Source organism: Musca domestica, unplaced genomic scaffold, assembly GCF_030504385.1.
Source record: "Musca domestica strain aabys unplaced genomic scaffold, Musca_domestica.polishedcontigs.V.1.1 15, whole genome shotgun sequence".
NCBI lineage: Eukaryota > Metazoa > Arthropoda > Insecta > Diptera > Muscidae > Musca > Musca domestica.
Window position 1 is genome coordinate 2,869,278 of NW_026712207.1, and position 19,717 is coordinate 2,888,994.

Here is a 19,717-nt window from a genome sequence, read left to right on the forward strand (position 1 = left end):
AATCGGATGCTTATTTCGGATTTTATGATCGTTTCGGATATTCAAAACGTTGACCCTTTGTGGGGGAGGTACCAGAAGGAATGGATTTCGGGCGAGGTACCAGAAGGTGTGCACCAATATACCCCACCTTCACAGCACATCTTGTGTTAGTAGAAATAATGGGATGTGTGAAATATTAAGAGAATCGGATGCTTATTTTGGATTTTATAATCGTTTTGGTTATTCAAAATCATTGATCCTTTGTGGGGGAAGTACCAAAAGAAATGGTCCGATCTCTACCATATCTTTAAAAGATCTTGTGTTGATGGAAATATTGAGTGGTGCCAAGTCTGAATGGAATCGAATGTTAATTTTGCGTTTTATACGCTTCATGAATATTCGAAATTTTGACCATTTGTGGGGGAGGTACCACAAGGAGTGGACCGATATATCCCATCTTGACGGCAGATCTTGTGTTAGTAAAAATAATGGGATGTGTGAAATATGAAGAGAATCGGATGATTATTTTTGTTTTTATAATCGTTTTGGTTATTCAAAATCATTGACCCTTTGTGGGGGAAGTACTAGAAGAAATGGTCCGATTTCTACAATCTTTATAACAGATCTTGTGTTGATGGAAATACTGAGATGTGCCAAGTCTGAATGGAATCAGATGGTAATTTCGTGTTTTATCAGCTTCATGAATATTCAAAATTATGGCCCTTTGTGGGGGAGGTACCAGAAGCAATGGCCCGATCTCTACCATCTTTATAACATATCTTGTCATAGGGGAAATATTGAGATTTACCAAGTCTGAATGGAATCGGACGTTAATTTAGCGTTTTATGAGCTTCATGAATATTCAAAATTTTGGCCCCTTGTGGGGGAGGTACCAGAAGCAATGGTCCGATCTCCACCATATTTATAACAAATCTTGTGTTGTTGGAAATATTGAGATTTACCAAGTCTGAATGGAATCGGACGTTAATTTAGCGTTTTATGAGCTTCATTAAAGTTCAAAATTTTGACCCTTTGTGGGGGAGGTACCAAAAAGTGGACCGATATATTCCATCTTCACACCAGACCTTGGGTTAATAAACATATTGTTATGTGCATGATTTGAAGACAATCGGAGTCTTACATCTCATTTTATTAGGGTTATAATTATTATTCCACATTTTGACCATTTGTGGGGGAGGTACTGGATGGAGTGGACCAATATTGTCAATTTTCGCACCCGACCTATCACTGATGCTAATATTAGGATTTGCAAAGTTAGAACAAAATCGGAATATCCTTTATCTTGAAAATTTTAATATTTTGTGGGGAAGGCACCCGAAGGAGTGAACTCGAACTCGATCTAAGTTTGACAATAATATTACGATGTATCAAGTTTGGATCAAATCGGATACTCCCTTTGAGAGTTTTCGTGCACCCCAGCCAGCCAACCAGACAGACGGGCGGACGGACTGTCGATAGCTATATCGACTCCAAACGTCCCGAAACGAATTTGAACCAAAGAAACCGGGGTCTAAAACCGTTATTTCGATGAGGCTCGTTTTGGCCATATCAAATGTGATATAACCTCTCTAGCCATATGACTGAGGGTATAAAAAGCTTCAAGATGAACAATTAAAAAAGCTGGTCGGGCCGAACTTTTAATACCCTCCACCATTTGGTACAAATTTTGCAATTTTCAAAAAAAAAAAAAAAAATTCGTTAAAAATTCTGTTAAAATCTTAAAACCGGATGCCTGTACGACGACGTGTACCTGCATAAGCAACTTTTGTCATAAGTTATTACAATATTTAAATGCGAAACTTGAAGAAAAATCTGTTTATAATGTAGCTAAAATCATCAAAATACCGAATATCGGGAGGTACCGTTATATGGGGGCTATATGATAACGTGGACCTACATGGCCCATTTACGAACTTAACCTGCCTACTAGCAAAATATAAATGTGTGCGAAATGTTAGCCTTCTATCTCAATTCGTTCGAAAGATAGCGTGATTACAACGGATAGACAGACAGACACACAGACGGACATGTATATATATATATATACATATATACATATATATATATATATATATATATATATATATATATATATATATATATATATATCCATATCCATTAAAGAACTTTAAAGGGTATCATATTAATAAAAGATATATATCCTATTCTTTAGAGGTTCAATCTGTAGAAACGCTTCATTTATAAAAAAAATAGCATCAGGAGGTTGTCAATCTATAGAAAATCTTCCATCAATTGAAGAACTCAAATTTACCTGATATCCATAGAAGGGGGCTTTATTCATTAAAGCAGTTCAATAGATGATTTTCTATTCTTAAAAGAGATTTAACCGAACGTCTACGCTTTGGAAAGCTTCATAGAAGAGCCATATTTGGTCTTTTAACTCTAGAAATGCTGAAAAAGTTCCTATATTTATAGGAGGGTGTCATGAAGTCTTTTATTTATGGATAAGCTTCTGAGTGGTCTTCTCTATTCATATAAGAGCTTTAAAATCACTTATTCAACGGCTTCAAAGGCTTTCAACGAATCTTCTATGCATAGACGAACTTCAGTGCGTCTTTAAATCATAAAAAACCTCCATTGTGTACTCTATTCACAGAAAAGCTCCCAAGGGTTATCTATGTATAGAAAAGCTCTGATAGGATACCCCCAGCGGGTACCTTATTCACAGAAAGGCTCCCAAGGGTTATCTATGTGTAGAGAAGCTCTGATAGGATATTTATTTCATTGAAGAGTTTCATCGCCTCTCTGATTTATTAAAGAAAGTTAGGGGAACTTTTTAAACAGAACTTTAGGAGGTTGTCTACATACCCATGTAAATACCAAAAAATGTTGTTAAATATTGAGATCTGTATGAAGCCTTCAATAAAAAGAATCTCAGAAGTCCACCTTCATAAGGTCTTCTAAGGTCTAGAAAAAAGGCTTCAGAAAAATCTCTAGTACAGGGTTGCCCATATTCGACGGACCCATCTGGCAACGCCATAACTTTTGACAGAGATGTCACATCGCTTAATGAGATGTCACGCCACGCGAGCGCTCTGAAATTTGCATTCAACAGAAGAAGTCAATTGTGAAAACTCAACGTGCTTTTAAAACATTAAAAAATGTGAAGAACACCATTAAGCGTTTATACGAAAAATTTTCGACTGGTAAGGCTCTTTCTAATCCGAAGAGGCCATATTAAAGTCGACCAAGGCGATCGGCCGAGAATATCGCTGCCGTACGAGCCAGTGTTGAGAGGTCCCCAAGAACATCCCAAAAACGCCGTTCTCTGCAGTTGGGCATGGCTCGGTCCACTTTACAACGGATTATTCGCATTGATTTGCATTTGTTCCCGTACAAAATTCAATTGCAGAAAATCGGTTCAGGTCAGTCGAATATGGGCAACCCTGTACCTCTTTAATCCTTATCCTATAATTGGTCTTATTTCTGTAAAAAAGGGTCTCCTATTCATCGGAGGACATCATTGAGTCTTTTATTCACAGAAAAAACTTTCAAGGGTTTTTCTATTCATAGATGAGCTTTAAAATGTCTAGAAAATAGCCCCTAGAAAATCTTTAGTATGTCTTTTAATCCTTATCCCACTGGGATTTTTATTTCTCTTATCTCCATTCTTAAGCTCTCACTTCCTTTAATTTTCCCTGATAAAAAGTCGCCAAATTGAATTAAGGTGAACCACAACATTATTCCATTTTTTCATGGTTTACACATGTAGATGATAACTGATGATCTGCTTCTTTATCATGGCCAAGCAGCAGCAACAAAAACAACAGCAAATTCACCAACCACATGATAATGCCAAAAAAAACAAAATCTGGAAATGGAACAGAGCAACAACAACGTCAGAAAAATCCAGTTTCTTTTATCTTCAACGTTTACCCCGTTCTTTTTGTTGATAATCAACAGCGAAAAAAACAACAACAGCAATAACAAAGAAACGTGTTACATTACACCTCTCTACCGCGGAAATATAGGGGTCTACGCGTGTGTGGCTGTGCGGTATGTGTGCTGTAGCCTACTATGTTGGGGTCGTCCATGAGTATCTTTTTTTTTTACACCCTACACCACATGGTGGTAAGGATATTATGTTTTTGTGCATTTGTAACATGGCGAGGGGAGCGAGATAGACCCATAGTTACTTTTGAAGATCTTCATAGAATCACTTTCTGAGTCGATCAGTCCTTCTGTCCGTCCGTCCGCCTTTCATGTATTCTTGTAAACAAAATGCAGGTCGAATTTATTATCCGATTGAGATGAAATTTTCCAAACAATATTGGCTTGGCCCAAGGACGAACCCAATTGAAATTGGTGAGAATCGGTTCAAATTTAGATATAGGTCCCTAATATATATCTTCGTCCGATTTCTGGTTAATTGTGCACCAAATGGCCAATATAAGTCCGAATGGCCAATATAAGTCCGAATGGCCTGATTTTTGGCACATCCAACGGAATTCGGACTAGAAGCAAGTATATCCAAATTGGTGAAAATCGGATCAGATATAGCTATAGCGCCCATATATATGTTTCATCCGATTTGGGATTTAAAGTCCCTAACACGCGTAATATTCATTCGACAACAAAGATATTTAGTACCAGATATCAGATACGGTCCAGAAATACCTCTGCCTAAATTTCATCAAAATCGGTTCAGATTTGGATATAGCTCCCATATATATTTTCAACCGATTTCGGGTTAATTGTGCACCAAATGGCCAATATAAGTCAGAATGACCTGATTTTTGGCACATCCAACGGAATTCGGACTAGAAGCAAGTATATCCAAATTGGTGAAAATCGGATCAGATATAGCTATAGCGCCCATATATTTGTTTCTTCCGATTTGGTGGTTAAGTCCCTCACATTCGTAACATGCACGCCACAAGAATGATATTTGGTACCAGATATCAGAAACAGCCCAGAAATACCTCTGCCAAATTTTATCAAAATCGGCTCAGATTTGAATATAGCTCCCATATATATCTTCAACCGATTTCGTATAAATTGTGCCCAAAATGGCCAAAATCAGTCCAAATTAGCTGAATTTCGGCACATCCAACCGAATTCAGACTAGAAGCAAGCACCTCAAATTTGGTGAAAATCGGTTCAGATATAGCTGCAGCTCCCATATATAGGTCTCATCCGATTTGGTGTTCAAATCCCTCACATTCGTAATATGCATTCCACAACAATGATATTTGGTACCAGATACCTAATAGAGCTCCGAAATGTATTTGCCAAATTTTATGGAGAACGGCTAAGATTTGGATATAGCCTCCATACATATCCATAATCCGATTTCAGGTTTATTGTGCAAATAATGGCTAATATCAGCCTAAATGGAGTGAATTTCGGGACGTACGTTTTCATTTGGTGGAACTCGGTTCCGATATATATTTTTTTAATATAATTAATAATCTACACGCTATAGCTCTATGTTATTTGTTATAAAAGATAAAAATGTCTCCGTTAAAAATTTAGTGAAAATCGATTTAGAATTGAATATGCCTCCCAATATTAGTTCCCTCTGAAACCAAATTAGAAATGCTCTAAAGCCAAATATTGATGGGTTTTAAGACCTACTTCAAATAAATTCTTTTTTTACGGGACTTCTACTAAATATGCATAGTGGTGTAGGGTATAATATAGTCGGCCACGCCCGACTTTTGATTTTTCTTAACTGATTGTTGATACCCATATTTTGCTGTTATTTGTAAGGTTTCATGTTGTTGTTGCTGTTGTCGTCGTCATTTGCCCCTTTGGTATTTAAAGTGAGTGTTTATTCTGTGGATACTGACACATCTTATTTTTGCTCTCGTTATGCTTTGTTGTTTGGTGTTTTCATGTCTTTACCTTACTTTCCTTGCTTTGTTTGGTTTGGGTTTTCTTCTCCACGGCTAGGTACCTATGTTCTTTATTTGTTTTGCTTTCCTTACGACAATGACTACGATGATGGTGATAACATTAACACACAAAAAAAATTGTTCCTCTACTTTGCCACTTTATTTGTATTGCCGTCTATCCATCCATCCATCCATCCCAACCCAGTCATACATCCCTCTCACCGATGTTTGATATGATTGCCGCTCTTTCTCTTTATCCTTCTCTGTAGTTATCTGTACTGGATGTATGACAATTTGATTGTATGTTTACATTTCCCCTCTCTCTCTCTCTCTCCCCACGTATCAGTGGTAGTACAAGAATCACGGAATATCTTGTAAATTTGTTGCTGTTTTGTCGTTATGCCGATATATCAACAAGACAAGTAGTAAAGTGTGTAAAACAAAAATAACAAAACAATAACAACACCCAATACCACTGGATGAGAGAGAGAGAGAGAGAGAGAGATGGGAGTCAGGAGAGAGATACAGTATTTTCTTTCAACGGAGATGGAATGTTTGAATTATTAATCAGTTATTGAAAGTGTGGTAGGATTGTTTCGCATAGAATTATTTTTAATTTTTCTTGGAATTTTCGTTGACATGATTTGAAACATTGAGTTCCTAATGTATTCTATATCTGGACGATGTTGATATAGGGAAAATTAGGGATTGTATTCCATATATTTCTAAGAAATTGTAGGGTTTATATTCTCGGAAAACAAAAAAATTATTTCAAATATTGCAACCCGGTTAATTACCTCTGTTTTAGCTATTTTTCATTAACTGCCTTGTACTCAGAATCACCATTTTTTTTACCCTCCACCATAGTATGAAGGGTATATTAAGTTTGTCATTCAATTTGTAACATCTCAAAATATATATTTTAGACCCCGCAAATTATATATATTCTTGATCAACATAAAATTCCATGCCGTCCTTCACTCTTGCTTCCGAACGAATTGAAGTAGATTGCTAAAATTTTACTCAAATGTTTTTTTTTTTATCCACGAAAAAAATATTTTTAAGCAATCCACGTTTAGAGATCAGCCACGAAAAAAATATTTTCAAAAAATCGACGTTTAGAGATCAGCCACGAAAAAAATATTTTCAAAAAATCCACGTTTAGAGATCAGCCACGAAAAAAAAATATTTTTAAAAAATCCACGTTTAGAGATCAGCCACGAAAAAAATATTTTCAAAAAATCGACGTTTAGAGATCAGCCACGAAAAAAATATTTTCAAAAAATCGACGTTTATAGATAATCCTTGAAAACATATTTAAAAAAAAAAATCCACGTTTTGAGATCAGCCACGAAAAAAATATTTTCAAAAAATCGACGTTTAGAGATCAGCCACGAAAAAAATATTTTCAAAAAATCGACGTTTATAGATAATCCTTGAAAACATATGTGGGAGAGAGAAAAAACACCTAGGCACGCATACTCAATTGTGTGAGTCAGTCTTCATCTACCTCTTAAACCAGCCGGTCGTGTGCGCGCATCTCTCAAATAAATATTCTTTGAATTTGTATTTTCACTTTATTTTTTACATTCCAACATTCAATTTTTATAAATAAATCTATTTGAATTTTATCTAAAATCATATCTCTACAAAATTGGGGGCTCAACCAAGGATAATTTATTTGAAAGTGTTGTGAAAAAAAAAGAGAAACTTATTCATTGAAAAACAACCCCAGTGAATCAATGTTCAAAGTCGTTTCATAGTAAAGAGAGCACGTTTAAAAGTAAATTTCGTGTCGAAAAGAGATACGCCGACTTCTCAGAAAAAGCAATCGAGAAAAACAAAAACTATTTTGAAAAGCAGCGAGTAAAAGCAAGAGACAGAAATATGATTGCTTTATGTGATTTTCTGGACGTAAGGAACAATATTTTGAGAGCAAAGAAAACGACGATTACTGCACTGCACAAATTCGTTTTTGAGGAAGAAGGAGACCGCGATAACCGAAAACGTCTACGCCAGTTCCAAGGGTTTGTCTTCGATGTGGACGACGACGTTTATGTACTTAAAAGAAAATACGTCGAAGAGAACCTAAACGACGGAGATTTGGTTGCTGTGTGTAATGTTTTAGGTTTGAGTTACAACTACGCCGATCTGTTTCAACACATATTTATCAACTTGAAGAAGGGACAATTGTTATGTTGTCAAGAGAACGACGATGATGTTGAAAGCAATGCCGAGAACGACGATAATGACGAGTGCAGCGAAGATTATAACAAGCGCAACGACGGTAATTATGATAATGATGATGATGACGACGACGATGATGATGTTAACGACGAAAATGATGAAACCATTGTATTTAAAGACGTACACTGCCTTTACACGGTGCAATTTTTAGCTGGCATTTTTATCAATTCTCTTTTAAAATTTCTGCGTAAATCTTCGCGCCTTTACACGGTGGCATTTTACGATAATAGTGCTTGGCATTTTTTCTGACATTTTATTTTATTCAGTATTTCGTATAGAGCTAATTGTTTGTAACAGATATTTATAAAGAAGTGATTTAAAATTAAATGTGTGAATCTAAAGAAGAAATTATGGAAAAAGTTATTGAGGTGTTAAATATTGCATTATTAACTTTTATTTTAAATTTCTTTTTTTTACTTTTTAATACTTCCAATTAATTTTCATATAATTCACTATACAATTCAATCACTAAAAACATCACATCACAATAAAAGAAACGCATCAAAAATTACAATAAAGAAACGATATGAAATGTCAAAATCATAAAAAATTCGGAAGAAGCAAAAAGAGAAATGCAAAGAAAATTGCATGTAACCCTGTGCGGTGGCTTATCGTGCCATTTTTTCTTCTATCCTTGTCTCTCTACACCTTTTACCAACAAAAAAAAATGGCATGGTTAAAAAATGTCACCGTGTAAAGGCAGTGGTAGAAAACAATACTCTCAGAGGTGACGACGCTGCAAAGGAGAAACACAATGCTAACGCCGGCAGAGACAGAGTAGTAAGAAATCAAAACAAAAACAAAACCACGAGTTACTCAAAATGCACCAATACTTATGAACATAGGAACGTTAAACAACAGTTAGTTAAAGAAGGAAAGGCAAATTCTTTGAGCATGCAACGATTTGCAATAAACTACAGAGACATTGAAGAATCTATTCCCTCGTTTGACGGCGATGGTAATATGCCGATTGAATCATGGATAGAGGAGTTTGATGAAACTTCAACTATCATGGGTTTTGATGAATTTCAGAAGTTTATTTTCGCTAAAAAGTCATTAAAAGGGATAGCCAGATTATTCATAACGAGTGAGCGAGGTATCACATCGTATGCAAAATTGACGAGAGCGTTGAGGAACGAATTTGGCGCAACTGTGAATAGTGCACAATTGCATAAAATGATGATAGAGCGCAAAATGAACAGAGGCGAATCTGTTCATGAATATTTTTTTAATATGAAAAAATTAGCCTCACGTGGAAATATTGATGAAAGTACCCTGATGGAATATGTTATCGACGGCATAAATGATTTAACTATAAACAAATCCATTTTATACGGCGCTACAAATTTAGACAATTTTAAAATGAAATTGAAGTGTTATGAGACTATGGTAAAGAAAACGACTACGCAAAAACATGCAGGATTTGCATCAAATAAACCAAAGAACGACGTTAAGGGGAAACCTTGTTTTAATTGTGGCAAAAATGGTCATGAGTCTAGAAACTGTAAGGACAAAGATAAAGGCGTGAAATGTTTTGGCTGCAACAAATTTGGCCACATATCTAAAGACTGTCCATCTAAACAAGAAATAGCAAACGTTCGCCAGCTAGTAACAATAAAACGAAATCCCATGGAGTTTGATGTACAATTTTTAAGTCAACAACCGTTTACTGCAAGAACATTGTTCGATACGGGAAGTAAATTTAATATAATATCTTATGATACTTACAAGAAGCTGAATGAACCGAAACTTGCCAAATCTGATTTTTACCTTGTTGGTTTTGGTAACCAAAATAAAATTAAGCCGCTTGGAAATGTTGAGCAAAACATTAAAATCAACGACGACAATTATACTTTGACTCTACATGTTGTTCCACCCAATTTAATTGACGTAGACCCAATTTTGGGCAATGCATTTTGTGATTTTGCTGAAATAAGTATTTCACCCGATGGTTTGAAAATACGGAAATTACTAGATGAAGCCGACGAAGAAATCCACAAAATTATGCTTTTGAACACATTAGAGGATGGTAACGTGAGCAAAATCGACACTGAAGAGAGCGCTAGTGATAAGGCTAAGCTGGAAGTACAGAAATTGATAGAACGCTATCAACCAGCTAAATCAAAAACTACAAATGTCGAAATGAAGATTATTCTTAAGGACGAAACACCAGTCCACAGTGCACCAAGACGTTTGCCAATTTCTGAAAGAAATATTGTTGACCTCCAAGTGGAAAAATGGTTACAAGACGGTATAATTGAACCATCCGAGTCTGAATACTGCAGTCCAGTGGTTTTAGTCAAAAAACAAAATGGTGAACCGAGACTCTGTATTGATTTCCGCAAGATAAATAAGATGATGGTGAAAGATAGGTATCCATTACCGTTGATAGAAGACCAACTTGATCGACTCCAAGACGCCAACATATTTTCTACGATTGATCTCAAGAATGGATTTTTTCACGTGGCTGTTGAGGCATCAAGCAGGAAATATACCTCTTTTGTAACACATAGTGGGCAATATCAATTTTTGAAAGTCCCATTTGGTTTATGCAACTCACCCGGAGTGTTCCAGCGCCATGTCAACGCAATATTTCGTGACCTGACTAGAAAAGGCATAGCATTACCGTACATAGATGACATAATAATCACTGCTAGAGATGAAAATGAAGCAGTCAGAAATTTACAACTTGTTTTAAAACTTTGCGAAGAATATGGTTTGGAGATTAATTTGAGGAAGTGCCATTTTTTAAAGAGGAAAATACAGTTCCTTGGGTATGTAATTGAAAATAAACAGATTGCACCCTCTCCTGATAAGATCGAGGCTCTGGTAAAATTTCCTGTCCCGAAGAATTTAAAGCAACTGGAAAGCTTTCTGGGTTTAGCGAGTTATTTCCGTAAGTTCATACCTAATTTTTCAATTGTTGCTAAACCGCTAACCGACCTCAAGAAACAAAACTGCAAATTTGAGATGAAGGATGCACAGATTGTCGCAGTTAATCAGCTAAAATCCATTATGAGTCAGCAACCAGTATTAAAAATTTATCAACAAAACTATGAAACCGAAGTTCATACCGATGCATCAATGGAAGGGTACGGCGCAGTCCTATTACAAAAGTCTCCTGATGACGACCAGCTTCACCCAGTATACTACATGAGTAAAAAGACGACCGATCAAGAGAAAAAATATTCAAGTTATGAGTTAGAAATCCTTGCCGTTATCGAAGCGTTGAAGAAATTCAGAGTGTACTTGCTTGGGACACATTTTAAAATCGTAAGCGATTGCAACGCATTTACAAAGACGCTAGAGAAAAGAGACCTATGTACTCGTGTCGCGCGTTGGATACTTTTTCTTCAAGAATATAACTACACCGTGGAGCATCGACCAGGAAAACAAATGAGACATGTAGATGCACTTTCCCGTTATCCTGTCATGATTATTTCGAAAGAACATGGAATTGTCGAAAAAATTAAACGTTCTCAAATGCAAGATGAAAACCTTTTAACCGTAATGGAAATATTAAAAACAACAAAAAGCTATAAAGACTACTTTCTCAAAGGTGAGATACTTTACAAAATTGTGAACGACAACGAACTTTTGGTGGTGCCTCAAGGTATTCAAAGAGAAGTGATTCGACAAGCCCACGAGAATGGACACTTTGCTGTCAAAAAGACCAAAGATTTAATATGTCGTGATTATTACATTCCTAATCTTGAAGAGAATATCAAGTTCCATATTTCCAACTGCGTTCCTTGTATTGTGATAGATAGAAAGAAAGGCAAGCAGGAAGGTGAACTTAATCCGTTGCCAAAAGAAGAAACCCCCCTCAAGACATATCACATCGATTTCCTCGGACCACTGGAGTCTACTAACAAAAACTATAATCACGTATTTGCTGTTATAGACTCGTTTACCAAATTTTGTTGGTTGTACCCTACTAAGTCCACAACAGCAAAAGACGCCATAACTAAATTAAGCCTACAAAGCATCACATTTGGGAATCCTACTCAAATTATTTCCGACCGAGGAGCAGCATTTACTTCGACTGATTTCCAAAAATACTGTGAAGACGAAGGTATTCTACATTTGAAAATAACAACAGGTTTGCCAAGGGCTAATGGTCAAATTGAGAGGATGAATAGTATTATTGTTCCAGTATTAGCCAAGATGAGTATGGAAGATCCGACCAAATGGTACAGGTATGTTGGAAAGGTCCAACAAATCCTAAACTCGACTTTCAACCGCAGTATCAATTCTACGCCGTTTGAAGGCATAGCAAAGAAGACATCCGCATCAAAGAGCTGTTAGAGCAAGAAGTTGTTTCTAAATTTGATCATCAACGTACCGAAGCTAGACGAGAAGCTAAGCTAAGCATTTCTAAACTACAAGAAGAAAATAAGAAAACATACAACCTGAGACGTAAGCCAGCATGTCAATACAATATCGGCGACATAGTTGCTATTAAAAGGACACAACTTGGAGGAGGACTTAAGCTTAGACCGAAGTATTTTGGTCCCTACCGTATAGCCAAAGTGAAGCCACATAATACGTACGATGTTGTGAAAATAAGCGAAGGGGAAGGCCCTAAACAGACGACCACTTGCGCCGAGTTTATCAAGCCCTGGCCAGAAGAAGAAGATGACGGATTCGAGGCGAATCCAATGCAGGAAGGCCGAATTGTGGGAGAGAGAAAAAACACCTAGGCACGCATACTCAATTGTGTGAGTCAGTCTTCATCTACCTCTTAAACCAGCCGGTCGTGTGCGCGCATCTCTCAAATAAATATTCTTTGAATTTGTATTTTCACTTTATTTTTTACATTCCAACATTCAATTTTTATAAATAAATCTATTTGAATTTTATCTAAAATCATATCTCTACACATATTTAAAAAAAAAATCCACGTTTTGAGATCAGCCACGAAAAAAATATTTTTAAAAAATCCACGTTTAGAGATCAGCCACGAAAAAAATATATATAAAAAATCCACGTTTAGAGATCAGCCACGAAAAAAATATTTTTAAAAAATCCACGTTTAGAGATCAGCCACGAAAAAATATTTTTAAAAAATCCACGTTTAGAGATCAGCCACGAAAAAAATATTTTTAAAAAATCCACGTTAGAGATCAGCCACGAAAAAAATATTTTTAAAAAATCCACGTTTAGAGATCAGCCACGAAAAAATATTTTTAAAAAATCCACGTTTATAGATAACAATTGAAAAAATATTTTTAAAAAACCAACGTTTATAGATAACAGTTGAAAAAATATTTTTAAAAAAATCCAAGTTTATAGATAACAGTTGAAAAAATATTTTTAAAAAAATCCACGTTTATAGATAACAGTTGAAAAAATATTTTTAAAAAATCCAGGTTTATAGATAACCCTTGAAAACATTTTTTTAAAAAATCCACGTTTATAGATAACAGTTGAAAAATTATTTTTAAAAAATCCACGTTTATAGATAACTGTTGAAAAATTATTTTTAAAAAATCCACGTTTATAGATAACAGTTGAAAAATTATTTTTAAAAAATCCACGTTTATAGATAACTGTTGAAAAATTATTTTTAAAAAATCCACGTTTATAGATAACAGTTGAAAAAATATTTTTAAAAAATCCACGTTTATAGATAACAGTTGAAAAAATATTTTTAAAAAATCCACGTTTATAGATAACAGTTGAAAAAATATTTTTAAAAAATCCACGTTTAGAGATCAGCCACGATAAAATATTTTTAAAAAATCGACGTTTATAAATAACCCTTGAAAACATATTTTTAAACAATCCACGTTTAGAGATCAGCCACGAAAAAAATATTTTTAAACACTCCACTTTTAGAGATCAGCCACGAAAAAAATATTTTTAAAAAATCCACGTTTTGAAATCAGCCACGAAAAAATGTTTAAAAAAAACGACGTTTATAGATAACAGTTGAAAAAATATTTTTAAAAAATCCACGTTTATAGATAACAGTTGAAAAAATATTTTTAAAAAATCCACGTTTATAGATAACAGTTGAAAAAATATTTTTAAAAAATCCACGTTTATAGATAACAGTTGAAAAAATATTTTTAAAAAATCCACGTTTATAGATAACAGTTGAAAAAATATTTTTAAAAAATCCACGTTTATAGATAACAGTTGAAAAAATATTTTTAAAAAATCCACGTTTATAGATAACAGTTGAAAAAATATTTTTAAAAAATCCACGTTTATAGATAACAGTTGAAAAAATATTTTTAAAAAAATCCACGTTTATAGATAACACTTGAAAAAATATTTTTAAAAAATCCACGTTTATAGATAACCCTTGAAAACATTTTTTTAAAAAATCCACGTTTAGAGATCAGCCACGAAAAAAATATTTTAAAAAAATCCACGTTTAGAGATCAGCCACGAAAAAAATATTTTTAAAAAATCCACGTTTTAAGAAAATTAAAAATATATATATTATTATTTATTTATATATTTTATTATTATTTATTTATATATATTTTATTATAATTTATTTATATTTTTTATCTCTTCTTTTCCAGGTATGTAAAAATATTTACCTAACTTTGTGACATTTGATGTAGGTAGGATGTACTTTCTAATCTATCGGCCACATGGGAAACCAATTCTGAAAAAAATTAAAAAAGTTAGGTAAAATTTTTGAAAAAATTATGGACGATCACTTACACCATTGGGCATGGCAATGGCAGACCCAATGACCAGGGCCATGGAAAATAGCCCCAGCATAACTCTATAGTTCTCCATTACACAGGCCAAGTTCGTCTATGAAGCAATTTCAATAAATAAACTATATTTATGCCAATTGGCATTTAATGGACGTGTCATGGAAGTCAAGCTGAAAATTTAAAACTGAAAATATTCAAACATTTTCATATTTTTTTAACACAATTTAGAACTGCCAAAACTATATAAGTGACCGGTAATTGCGCCGTGATCCGTAGAGTTTTTTATTTGATTTATTTTTTAGTTTTTTTTTTTTTCGTTTTATATGAGGCTATATAGGTTCACGTATAGGCTATATAGGTCCACGTTTAGGTATAGCCTCCATATAACTATATCTCCCTATATTCGGTATTTTAATAATTTTAGCGAAATTATTTACTGGAATTGTATTTGAAGTTCCTAAAAGGTGACAGAAAATTGCCCGATACCTCACCGGAATTAAATTTCGTATTTGCACTTCGTAATGGGTACTACAGCCTGTGATAGAAAATTGTCTATGCAGGTTCATGTCTTCGTATAGCCCAAATATAACGACACCTCCTAATATTCGGTGTTTTTATGATTTTGACCAAATCGGATGAAACGTATATATGGCAGATATAGCTATATCTGAACCGATTTTCACCAAATTTGATGTACTTGCTTCTAGACTGAATTCGGTCGGATGTGCCAAAATTCAGGTTATTTGGACTTAAATTGGTCATTTGGTGCACAATTAACCCGAAATTGGTTGAAGATATATATATGGGAGCTATATTCAAATCTGATCCGATCTTGATAAAATTTGGTAGAGGCATTTCTGGGCTGTATCTCATATCTGATACCAAATATCATTCTTGTCGAATGCATATTGCGAATGTGAGGGACTTAAAACACCAAATCGAATGAAACATATATATGGTAGCTATAGCTATATCTAAACCGATCTTCACCAAATTTGGTGTACTTGCTTCTAGACTAAATTCGGTCGGATGTGCCAAAATTCAGGTGATTTGGACTGATATTGGCCATTTGGTGCACAATTAACCCAAAATCGGCTGAAGATATATATGGGAGCTATATCCAAATCTTAGCCGATCTCGATAAAATTTGCCAAAGGTATTTCGGAGCTCTATAAGGTATATGGTACCAAATATCATTGTTGTGGAATGCATATTACGAATGTCAGGTACTTAAACACTAAATCGGAAGAAACACATATATGGGACCTATAGCTATATTTGAATCAATTTCAACCAAATTTGATGTACTTGCTTCTAAACTGAATTCGGTTGGATGTGCCAAAATTCAAGTCCTTTGGACTGATATTGGCTATTTGGTGCACAATTAATCCGAAATCGGTTGAAAATTTATATGGGAGCTATATCTAAATCTGAACCGATTTTGATAAAATTTGGCAGAGGTGTTTCTGGGTCGTATCTGATATCTGGTACTAAATATCATTTTTGTCGAATGCATATTATGAATGTGAGGGACTTAAAACTCCAAATCGGATTAAACATATATATGGGAGCTATAGCTATATCTGAACCGATTTTCACAAAATTTTATGTACTTGCTTCTAGGCTGAATTCGGTTGGATGTACCAAAACTCTTGTGATTTGGACTGATATTGGCCACTTGGTGCACAATTAACCCGAAATCGGTTGAAAATATATATCGGAGCTATATCTAAATCGTAACCGATTTTGATAAAATTTGGCAGAGGTATTTTTGGGCTGTATCTGATACAACCAAATCGGATAAAACATATATGTGGGAGCTCTAGCTATATCTGAACCGATATCAGCACATTTGATGTACTTGTTTCTAGACTGAATTCGGTTGGATGTGCCAAAATTCAGGTAATTTTGACTGATATTGGCCATTTGGTGCACAATTAACACGAAATCGGTTGAAGATATATATGGGAGCTATATCCAAATCTGAACCGATTTTGATAAAATTTGGCAGAGGTATTTCTGGGCCGTATCTGATATCTGGTACCAAATATCATTGTTGTCGAATGCATATTACGCTTGTGAGGGACTTTAATTCCCAAATCGGATGAAACATATATATGGGAGCTATAGCTATATCTGAACCGATTTTAAGCAAATTTTATGTACTTGCTTCTAGTCCGAATTCCGTTGGATGTGCCAAAATTCAGTTAATTTGGACTGATATTGGCCATTTGGTGCACAATTAACCTTAAATCGGACGAAGATATATATGGGAGATATATCTAAATCGTAGCCGATCTCGATAAAAATTTGGCTAAGGTATTTCCGAACTCTATAAGTAATCTGGTACCAAATATCATTGCTGTCGAATGAATATTACGCGTGTTAGGGTTTTTAAAACACCAAATCGGATGAAATATATATATGGTAGCTATATCTATATCTAAGCCGATTTTCACCAAATTTGATGTACTTGCTTCTAGTCCGAATTCCGTTGGATGTGCCAAAATTCAGGCCATTTGGTGCACAATAAACCTGAAATCGGTTGAAGATATTTTTATGGGAGCTATATCGAAATTCGAACCGATTATCACCAATTTTAATAGGGTTCGTCCTTGGGCCAAACAAATACGGTTTGGAAAATTTCATCTCAATCGGATAATAAATGCGACCTGCATTTTGTTCACAAGAATACATGGACAGAAGGACTGACGGACTGACATGCATAAATCGACTTAGAAACTGATTCTATGAAGATCTTCAAAAGTAACTATGGCTCTATCTCGCTTCCTTCTCCATGTTATAAACCAAATGCACATAGACATAATACCCTTACCAATATCTGGTGTTGGGTATAATCAAAACTTCCCATCTCTGGCCGCATGTGCAAAATGTACGCAAAGAGATTGTCCGTTGTTTGAGTATCGGCAAAGAGTATCATTTTATCTTGGCAAAGAAGAATATCTCTCCCTTTGTTATTATTGTTGTTGTTTATCCTCACATTGTGTGTTCGTTGGGTTGGTTGGTTGGCCGGTCGCTCAGTTGCTTGAGTGTTTGTTTTGATATTAGTTGGTGCTTGAATATACGGGTCGTCGTTGTCGTCGTTGTGCGTCTCGCATTGTTGTGTCTCTCTCTCTCTGTCTGGTTTTCCTGCGGCTTCAAAGAACAACAACAAGACACCATTTGTGTGTGTTTTTTTTAATTTACTTGGTTGGCTGTCTGACTGGATGTCTGTCGTTTGGTCGGTCGCTTGTCGTACCATTTTTTTTTTCAATTCAGAACGAACGAACCAACTAGGTACAACAAAACAGGGATCTCCTTCCTCTAGGCAGTCGCGTCATTCAACTAGTCAGTCGTAGAGTGGAAGTGAAACAGTCTGTCAGACAAGCTACGAACCAACCAAAGTAGTAGCCAAGCATCACGGTCGTCGTCGTCGCTTGAAACGAAAAGAACGCGTTTTTCCCTCGTCTTGTTTGGTTTTATTTTTTTTTCATTTTGTTTAAATTGCAATTAATTAACAATAATTCATATTTCTCGGTATGATGTTGTTGTTGTTGGATGGACATGTACGGATGTTACTAGTGGTGCGGTTGGTTGTGGCAGTGCTGAAAAAAGTTTTATTGAATTAATAAATGTGAGTGTGTTCGTGTGTGTGTAACCTAGAGGATATTATAAAGTTTAGCCCGATGGCAATAACCATTTAAGAGCCTAGAAGCGAAAAATAGAAAAAATATAACATAGTCCCCCACAAACCCCCCTCTAGCCCCTCCTGCAAAAAATGGAATGCTTTAGTGAAAGGAAAATGTCCACAAAATAAAAAGTGAGTTATTTTTTTTTTACAAATCTCTAATAGATTTGAAACTTGCTACCAGATGCTGTGGCCGTTACCGCTGCTGCTGACTCATAGCTACTTTTGCTTCTTTACGATTTAGCAGCACCAACGCCAACACCGGTGTATCTAGTTTTTTAATTTTTTTTATGCCCTCCACCATAGTATGGAGGGAGGGTATATTAAGTTTGTCATTCCGTTTGTAACACCTCGAAATATACATTTTAGACCGCACAAAATTCTTGATCAGAATAAAATTCTATGTCGATTTAACGATGTCCTTCCGTCTGTGGAAATCACTCTAGCTTCCGAACGAATTGAAGTAGATTGATAAAATTTTACTTAAATGTGTATTATGTCTGCAGGACTTTTGGTATTGGAAATGGGCCATGTAGGTCCACGTCTTCGTATGGCTCCCATATAATGGTACCTCCATATATTCGGTATTTTGATGATTTTGGCGATATTTTTCACCGGAATTGTTTCAAATTTGGTATTTGAAGTTCGTAATGACTACTACAGCCTGTGACAGAAAATTGTCTATGCAGGTCCACGTCTTCGTATAGCCGCCATATAACGGTACCCCCTGATATTCGGTATTTTGATGATTTAAGCGAATTTATTCACAGGAATTGTTTCAAATTTGGTATTTGAAGTTCGTAATGGATGCTTCAGTCTATGACAGAAAATTGTCTGTACAGGTACACGTCTTCGTATAGCCCCCATATATCAGTACCTCCCTATATTCGGTATTTTCATGATTTTAGTGACATTATTCACCGGAATTGTTTCAAATTTGGTATTTGAAGTTCGAAATGGATACTGCAGCCTAAGACAGAAAATGAGCCGTGTAGGTCTACGTCTTCGTGTCGCCCCCATATAGCGGTACCTCCCGATATTCGGTATTTTGATGATTTTTGCTACATTATTCACCGGAATCGTTTCAAATTTTGTAATTGAAGCTCCTTATAGATACTACAGCCTGTGACAAAAAATTGTCTGTGCAGGTCCACGTTTTCGTATAGCCCCCATATAACGGTACCTTCCGATATTCGGTATTTGGATGATTTTAACGACATTATTCACCGGAATTGTTTCAA

General features: G+C 35.2%; 1 protein-coding gene across 8 annotated transcripts in view; it reads left to right on the top strand.

The window, feature by feature from the left end:
* The window catches only part of LOC101900316 (prominin-like protein), a 115,154-nt gene that overhangs the window by 38,471 nt on the left and 56,966 nt on the right, over positions 1 to 19,717 (top strand). Inside the window, exon 1 of one of the 8 annotated variants that reach the window (XM_059119517.1) lies at positions 18,051 to 18,422. The exons of 6 other annotated variants lie outside the window; for them this stretch is intronic. The gene's annotated coding sequence lies outside the window, so the exon portion shown is untranslated. Of the gene's footprint in view, positions 1 to 18,050; positions 18,423 to 18,540; positions 18,609 to 19,717 lie in introns of those variants that run through there. One more of the 8 variants, XM_011293070.3, reaches the window with a different exon arrangement.